Source organism: Syngnathus floridae, chromosome 2 (genome assembly GCF_059516105.1).
Source record: "Syngnathus floridae isolate MCC-2025c chromosome 2, RoL_Sflo_1.0, whole genome shotgun sequence".
NCBI lineage: Eukaryota > Metazoa > Chordata > Actinopteri > Syngnathiformes > Syngnathidae > Syngnathus > Syngnathus floridae.
In genome coordinates this window covers 12,089,319-12,098,747 of record NC_142414.1, presented here as the reverse complement: position 1 = coordinate 12,098,747, position 9,429 = coordinate 12,089,319, and the positions used below count along the sequence as shown (strand labels likewise).

At 42.0% G+C, this 9,429-nt stretch overlaps 1 long non-coding RNA gene across 1 annotated transcript; it reads right to left on the bottom strand.

Annotated features, from left to right (window-relative positions):
• Window positions 1-316: 316 nt before the first annotated feature.
• LOC148401781 (uncharacterized) lies at window positions 317-1,945 on the bottom strand. Its single transcript, XR_015857292.1, has 4 exons — window positions 1,724-1,945; window positions 1,330-1,377; window positions 884-948; window positions 317-787 (listed from the first exon to the last, which is right to left on the bottom strand). It is a non-coding gene; the product is annotated as an uncharacterized LOC148401781 (long non-coding RNA).
• Window positions 1,946-9,429: the final 7,484 nt, after the last annotated feature.

Sequence of the window (9,429 nt, the reverse complement as noted above, 5' to 3'; positions counted from 1 at the left end):
TTTACATTTACACCAATTTTGTAATCGTGGCGTGCAATCAAAATCGTAAACAGTAACCTTGTTACAGTATCTTACAATATGTCTAATTCAAGTGAATAGTTGATTGAAAGTGATTGTAGATTCTCAGTCACATGGTTCTCTCCGAAACATTGTGATGTCATCTTATAATTAAGTCATCAATATAGTCAGTCGGTTTAATGTCAAAATGGGTCCACAACATAGTCAACTGAATACTCTACATGAATCTATTGGAACATTTGATACCGATTAACTGAAAAACTACAACTTGACTGACGAAGGAAGGATTCCACAAATCTCCAGTTAAACAGTTTTATTGGACAATAAATGTCTGGTATTCTCCGCAGAGAAGCAAATCATTTCTCCAGTCTGCCAACTCTTGTTTGCATGCGGATTATTAAATAATACACTCCCCAAAAAAGGCCATCTTCGTCTGCATAGCCTGAAGAACTCTCCATCACTTCTACTGTAGCGGAGATGGAAATGTGTGCTCTTGGTGAGGCAGGGGAGTGATGGGTGCGATGGGGGGTTTGGAAGGCTGGCTTGCCTCAGGCGCTTCTCCCCTCAGAGACTCCACGTCGCTGAGGGACTCGCCATGAAGCGAGTGGTGAAATGAGAGCAAAGCATGGGGATGGCGTCTCTTCATACATGAGAGAAGGGGCCACGCAGCTAATCGTCCCCGTCAACCCCCATCGCAGTCGCGCCGTCGAGAGTGCGCGTCTCTCGCCGTGATGCAGGGAGACAAGTTTCCTCGCAATCTCCTCCTTCGCTAAAGTTTATCCGGAAAGAAAAGCTTACATCATTACTGGTGTTTTTCTTTTTCCTCATTCTGTGTCTGTGTTCTACCACCTCCCCCCCACCATACTTGCTTCCTTACAACATGATGGTCAGTCCATTGCCAGGCAATCTGGTCTGCGATGTTGTTCACACCTTAGCGAGCCAAAGAAAAAAAAAAAATCTTTGAAAAGATATGACGACTCGCCCAAGCGGTTTCGCTGTTCTCTTGGTCATATGAGCGAGAACGGCCAGCCAAGGTGTGTGTGTGTGCGTGTGTATGTGTATATATGATGATGTGTTAACCTCAGGCCTCGTGTAGTGGTGCTGTGATGCCGAGTGTCACCCTTCTCCAGCCTGAGCCCTGCAGCCAGGGTAACCAGCTGGGAAACTGACAGCTTTGTCTCCTGCACTCACCTACACGCTTTCTTCCCCCGCACGTGCACACACACACATTCTCGACTATATTGTGGCCTGAGGTTTAAGCACACATGCATAGACCCCCCCCCCCCCCCCCCCAAAAAAAAAGAGAAACACATATCCACAGACCAGTGCAAAACCTCCAGGCAGTCCCTCTCATGCCAGCTACAAACACATAGTGCAAAAGGAATATGCTCACAGACTTCTGATAGTGGCCACTCATAGATGTGTTTTTATGCAATTGATTATTAAAACATAATTGCATTCATTATGTCACACATTTGATACATCAGTTCCATTTAACACTGTAAACCTGAATAACTGCTTCATAAAAATAAACATAATGCCTTGAAATGTTTAAATATTGAAGTGTGAAGCATTTAAATTGAATGTGCTAATAATTGAGTTGCAATAATAATCATTAGCGCAATCGTACAATATAATACACATGGATGAAAATCAGAGACTACGAACATACATTCTTGCAACAAAATAACATTACAAAACTTACAAAGAGCTGTTGCTGTCATGGAAGGAATGGAGCAAGGCGACCAAATGCAGCTTGGACCAGGGTTAGAGAACTCAAAGACAGACTATAAGAAGCTCGACTAGGGACAAGACTAATTGAACAAAAAGACAAGATAACGACAAGATAAAGACAGGAATGACGACGACGGATGAGACGAGAACAAACCGGCAACAATCCGGAAGGGGTGTGACACGCAGACAGGACTTATATACACGACAGGTAACTAGAGGCAGGTGACTGTTATTAGTATATAGATTGAGAGTAGACACAGGAAGGGAGGGGCGAGCACACAGACACTGACAGTTGCTTTGAAACTATTGCTTGCCATAGCTATACAACCAAATAATTGAGCAAAAACGCTTTATGTAGTCATGAGCATGACTGATTTAGTCCAATTTATTTGTGTTTTATTGTCAAATTAATCCAAAGTGATTCACGCTGTGTGTGTAAAAGTGTGTTGTGCGAATACTCTCAATGATTATGTGTGATTTGTTTTTCTATCATGTAGGTCAGAGATGAGAAGCAACATTGCCAAGAGCGTTTGAACTTGTGTCCCATCCAGGAAAAGCAGCCCTGAGGAGCTGCTGGATTTGATAACCCCCCCTCCCCACCTAACACACCTTTCACACACACTTACACACACACGGACTTTGACACACAGTGGTGAAGGCTGCCATGAGTATCCAGGTGTCTGGCGGCGCTGTGGCGGCCTTCACCTGTCACAACGACGGAAATCAGTGTTCTGACCAGAAGGTGCGCAGGCACCACATTTGTGTAAATGAATGTGAGTGTTAGTACATCTGTGCATGTCCGAATGTGTGTTATTCCTAGAGGTTGGGGGGGGAGGGTTGAAACAAAATCAAGTGTGAAAACAACAAAGCAAGTTGTGAGCAAATGAAGAAAGCAGCAATGGCACCTGTTCTGTTCCCCCAAACGGCGTGGATGGTGAACTCACTTTCATGGACTCATCCCAGAACAACAACATGCACTCAATCACCTCCATCCTGGCTTCCTCGTCAACCTATTCCCTCCCAAACACACACATGCACACTTTTCGGGGTTCAGTCATGTGGCCAGATGTCCAAGTTGACACAACGCTTAAGGCGTTTGACTGGATGAAACAGTGCATTGGCTGCGGGTAAAGAGGGATTAAAACAGGGCCTGAGGCACTTGTGTTATATTGAAAACATCCTGGGCTGCTTTGTATGGAGATTTGCATACATTGGAGTCTGTGCAGTGATGGCCCATCTGCTGAGGTGCACTGTCCCCCAAACAACAAAGTGTGTTTTAATATTTCACATGGCCATCCATTGGGAGGGTGCTACATCAAAATGTGCCGTGATTGTGGGTGAAACAGATCGAAAAGAGAGAGATTGGCACAGCTTTCAAGTTTGAACTGCTCCCAAACGTGCCTCAGTTAGAGCCTCAAATAAATAACACCGCTTCTGGATGGAATTCTGGAATATGATGAGAATATAAATATTATAAGTAGGAAATTATTTTGGAAAATGTAGTTCTTCAAAGAGTAATGGAGATGAAAGCTCTGTAGATTTATTCCACCTTGCATGCGGTGTGAGCGGAGACATGCGGAGAAACATTCACGGACTGCTTGAGTGTTAACATATCACCTTTGTGGCCTGAACCCTCTTTATTATATTAATGCCATAATTCTGGAATACTGGGACATTTAATAGCACTGTAAAATTAGATCATTAGAGTAATATATCTGTGTACTCATGTCCGCCTGGGAGGTCAGAAATATAAAAGTGAAGACGTTGCAGAGAGGCAAGAGAGACGAAAGTATGGACAGAGTGCCAAAGTTCTAATTATGTGTAGAAAAAAAAGTCTGTCTTTGCACATCACCTCTCATATGTAGATGCGCGTTTGTATTTTTTTGTCCGACAGCTCCTTTTCCCCGTGTGTCTTTCAAAGCCAGCAAAACAGACATGAAATGAAAAACATGCTCAGGGCAGCTGACGGTGGATAAGGTGATTTAACGACGGGACGGTTTGTGTGTAGGCTGGACAGGCTGGTGCAGCCTCCGTTCTCGCGTGCGCACACACACACACACACACACACACACACACACACACACACACACACACACACACACACACACACACATACACACAGACACACACACACTGACACCAAATATCTGAAAAAACAGCCAAGATGGACGTGAGGAACATGTTGCCTGCACGGGGGAGGATTTTGGAAAGAAGAATGTGGTCAATCTGTTTATTTCACTGCCACATCCAAGAGGAGTGATAATATCATTTGCGTTCGTTATTTTCACTCTTTTATCCCAATGCTTGTCAAATAGACTTCCTAAATTAAATTACCCCGACTCGTCTTTATGCCCATTCAGTTGACGTTTCAAAGTGGTGAAAAATCAAGCCCTTCTCACTGCTCTCAAATGCTGTGTCTGCTGGTTGCACTGACAACACGTCTTGCTCAACTACAAATGTATGTGACGTCATCTTACATCTGTGTTTGAACGAGTGACTATTCGACTTGAGTTCCCGAGCATCTTATATATTCATTTGTGTTTGGATTTTACACAACATGCTTATTGGGTGGGCGTCGTCCTCCGTCCGCACGACTCTGACCCCCGTGGGCCCAGCCAGTCCCTTGTCATATGTATGCAAGTGTGTGAGTACAATTTTATTTGTGTAAGTTCATATGTTGATCCTAATCATGTGATGATCTACACACGGGGGAGAATCTTTACTGAGCCACACATATTTGGATTGTAGAAGGAAGATGAAGTATGTGCAAATGCCACCCTGCATAACCTGAGAGGACAAAAAAATCACTGTTTTTTTTTTTCATTTCTTTTTTTTTGCTGAGACCAACCACTTGTCCACTGCAAACAGATGCACATTACCCCATTTTTAATCAGGATTACAGAGAACAAGCAGGCATTATTTAACAGACATCACATAGCACACCAACACCAGTCTGCAAATTTTAGACGCACACACATGCTTACATGAATGGACACAAAGTACAAACACAAATCCAGCACAATCAATTTAATGGCTCGCATTAGTTAACTGCCAAATGCTGGGCTTTTTATGGCAGGATCACCGAGCCCTTGAAAAGATAAATACGGTGCACAGATCCCAGTAATTACTGCAATCCCCTTACAGCACACACACAGACACCGCCCCGCTTCACGAGTCTCTTTGGCCGACTGCGGCCTTGTAGATGAAGTCATTTTGGACAGCGGAGGGCATGTGGGGATGACAAAAAGGTGTCCAACAGTATTTAAATTTTCGGATATCGGTTTTGATTTGTGAAACCTTTGTGTATGTCAGCTAAGAAATCCGACTTGATGCAATATATTTTCATTAATAGGACACAACGTACTACTGCATGAGAAAACTGTAGACTTCTGCCGGCAAACATACGAAGCCGATTTGAACACACTATGGCAACAATTGAAAAATCTCTTACAACTCTTCTTCAACAGTAAACAATAGGCCGTTCCGAAAATCAAAACTCTCAAATCACAAATCATCTTTCCCCATTGAATGTAAATGCCATTAAGATGTTCCTGCCCCCCCAAAAAAAATGTTGTAGATTGTATTTTAATTATCATGAATTCATTGTATTTTATAAAAACATACAACAATGGCATAATAAAATAGAATTATAAACAATTAAACCTTTTTCACACTGCTTCAATTGCATGGCCATTGTGCTTCTCATTTTGGTGTAAACTCCTTGGCCACTTGAGGCCAGTATAAAACAGACAGACGAATATACTATTCATTGAAACGTCTCATTTCTTCTTCATTTGTCAGTACGGCACTAATACTACTTATCATCAGCAGCAGCAGCATCGCCATCATTGTTCATTTCCACTTGTTGATCTCAGTGACGGAAGCGGACGGAGGAGGCAAAGGAGGCACATAGAGCCCCGAGCGTGCACATCAAGTTTCCGGTAGGACACAAATAGTAGTGTGTGTGGAATGGAATAAAGGAAAGACATCTTGGACAGAGTGGAAACGGAGGCAGAGGGAGCCATCAGATCTTCCCTCATCTTGTTGTGGGCTGCTTAAGTGAAGGAGGAGAAATTTGAGTCATGGGGAGTGAATGAGAAATGTCAACAGATTGAGTCAGAGCAGAGATGGGAGAAAGTATCAAACAACAGGCTCATGCTGCAATTTGGGACACTGACAAAGTGATGGGACACCGTGTGTGTGTGTGTGTGTGTCGGTGTCTGTGTGTATAAATGTTGCACGGGGGCGGATGTGGGATTGGCTTAGTCTGCTGTCTATAATGAATGGTTAATGTTAGTCGGGGAAAAAATGAATACGGTCACCATCTGCTCCATCTAAGTCTGTGTTCTGTGCATGTGTGAGTGTGTCCGCAATCATACACACGCTCACACGCGTGCATGCCAGCACACACAGGCACAAGGCGCTCTTAAAGGAGGATTTGGAAATATGGAATGGAAGGAAAGGGGAGGGAGGAGAAAAGAGGAGCAACAGAAGAAGGATAAGAAACAAAGACCCACATCAAACAGAGAAAATAGACAATGTCAACTTAATTAAAAAAAGAAGATCAAGCCACGCAAATAGGGAAAAAAAGAGATAGCTGCAGAGGAGATGTAAATGCAGGTGAGCACAAATAGGGCACGAGTGGTAAATGCTGTCAGGTCACGTTGATCAGACAACACCAACAACCACATCAAGGCGCAATTTCTATTTCATTAGTTGCCAATAATAATTGAGCAAAAGTTACAATCATTTAACAGGACAATGATGCATGCCTTTAATGGGGCGCTTTAATAGCAAACTTGATCAACAAAACATACACACACAAAATTCTGTTATGAATTTTGGTTAATTTTTTTCATGCGATAAACCATTTGCTCAAATTTCACTTGGCAAGGAAAGAAAAAAAAACGACAATAATTAAAATTAAAACATAGCGTGAATCCTAGTTACAATACAACGTCTCACCTGTATGATTGTGAGTGTTTTTTGAGAGCAAGCATGATCAAATAAAAATGTGAAAGTCCCTGTAAAGGGAAAACTTTATGTTATTTTAAGATTTGCAGACGTCAAATATAGTATGAAAATAATTTTACTCCATATGGGGCTGTATTCTCCTTTTTATCGCCAATTTGAAGTCATGAGAGAACACATGAAAAGTGATGCTCACTTTTGCTATTTTACCTTCAAATGTATTTTATTTTACTTTACTTGATTTTTATGCCTTTTCATATTATAGTGGGGAGTGGGGAACTCTATTTTCTTTACTTTCTGCTTGTTCTTTTACTTAGTAATCAAATTGAAGAAAAAAAAAACAAACTTTGACACCCTGCAGGCACCCGTGTTTAATTGGAATAATTAACAGATAAATAAAAAAAATCAGTACAGTAGTCCCTGCTATCCATGGGGATAGGGACAAGGAATAATAGATTGTGAAGTCTACAAAACTATTTCATCATTTACAGAAAAATGCATTAATCGGCAGAGGCTTCATCATGCAACAAGACAATGACCCGAAACACACTGCAAAGGACTTCAGAACTTCATCCAAAGGGAAAAGTGGAAGGTCTTTGACTGGCCAAGTCAAAACTGATTTTAATTCAACAGACCATACAATCTTAATATATATACAATATAACCAAATTTGGGTGTTCAAATAAAGAGCATGCTACCACAGTTCTACAGTGTATTACTGAATGCACAGTAGTAGTATTTAAAGCTTTTGGGGGATTACAAGTGCTGAGGACACCGGCTATGCTCACACATAAACACACACTCTTGCCTACTCACACAACACTGAAAAAATGCATGTCTGAGTTTTGAGGGATTTTTTTTTCTTCAAATTTAAAACATTCTTGAAAAAATAGTTGACTGGGGATGGACTCCAGCAGCGATAAAACATTTGTGATACATCTCGGAACAGTGCTTGATAAGTAAATACAGCCTACATCCATAATCCTCATGTCACTGTGCTCTGCGTGCACACGCACACACACATGCACTGCCTGGTTGTGATTAAATTCTCTGCGGCCTATGATCTGCCTTTAAATCTTTGCAATTTTCATTTTATGCAGCTTTAATATGGATCATAGTTGCTCTCAGAGTGCCCCGTCTCCTAATCTGGTGCAATCTGAGTAGAGCCTGACTGGGCCAACATCTGATGCTAAGCCAAGCAGTCACACTCAAGCAGCTCATCGGTGCAGTTGTCACACCTAAAAGTCTCCAAGACATATGAGATTTTTATATATTTTTTTACAGTATTCTTTTTTCCCCATTTTTTCTTTTTTTTTTTTAAATCTCATGTCCACTGACTACACTATCGTAACCAACAAAGCAGCTATGTGTCTTTCTGAGATTGTTGCTGGCGCCTTGAATAATTTCACGTTCATATGACAATATCCTGACCTTAATGAGAGTGTGGGAAACTTTTTGTGTCTGATTTTGTCTGTTGCAATTGATGTGATTAGAAACACATGAACATACGGATTATTCGCTCATGATATACACTATGTAATGCACAAACACAGACACGGAACACAGACAGAGATGACCCTGTTTTTTAGTGCATTGGGTCATAAGAGGATTAAGCAATTAAGGGCATACAGTTAAAAATGTAGAGTAATATTATAGATCTTACACCCAGGAAATATAAGCTTGTTGTGAGTGTCAATGTTTAAGCAACACAAGCAGGAAGTTGACGTCTTACTTCTCTCAAGTGTCACGCCTGCCGGCATGTTGGAAGGGGACCGGCTGGCCCCCTGCCAGCTTTTCTGTAAATAATACTGCCGCAGATGCAGGGAAAACCCACAAACTGAGCAAAGCTAATGCCTAATGCCCTACCACCTCGCGACATCATCAGTACCTCACATACACACTGTGCAAGTTGCTGTAGATTTGCCCATCTGCATGGGGTGATTATGTTTGGTTGCGGGGGGGGCTGATTCCTGATACTAATATTAACGAGGAGGAGAGAGTGAGAATGGAAGGAGAGTGAACATGAGAGGGGAAAAGGGGTCACCCCACCACCTCCGCCTGCTTAATCCCCAGATTGAGACAGAAGGCTAGACCAGTCCCATATCGTAAATGCTGTGCACATTTTGGACATATCCAGTGCTTTCGCTCTGCTGGGACACCTTGTTTTGCCGTATGCTTCCCTTTGTCATGTGTGCGAAGAAAATAAGACATCTCAGCAAGCGTCTAATGAATGTTTTGATTCTATCGCTTGTGTATCGTTCAGAACATAGGTAGACATTCCCGCGGGTGCGCATGACATTTGTGTCTATAATCTGTCTATTATCCATCTATATGTTCTACTTACTACTGTAATCCATTTTTGCACATTCAAGATTCCCTCTGTTGCTTCCATTCATGCATCCATCCATCCATGCATCCATGCATGCATCCATGCATGCATCCATCCATGCATCCATCCAACCATCCGTCCGCCATCAGTGTGGCCAATTTTCCTTTATGACTCAAGTGAATACAAAAAATAAAAAAGGGGATAAAAAGAAAAGACTTAACCCTTTATATACAGTACTTTCTTCCAACTCCTCCCCATGCTTGTGTCCATTCATCAAGCTAATGATACCCGTCATACTAATAGGGAGGCTTGTGCACTGCTTCTGGCATGTCGGCAGTCTTATTTCTAACACAAACAAAGATGGACATTAAGCAATG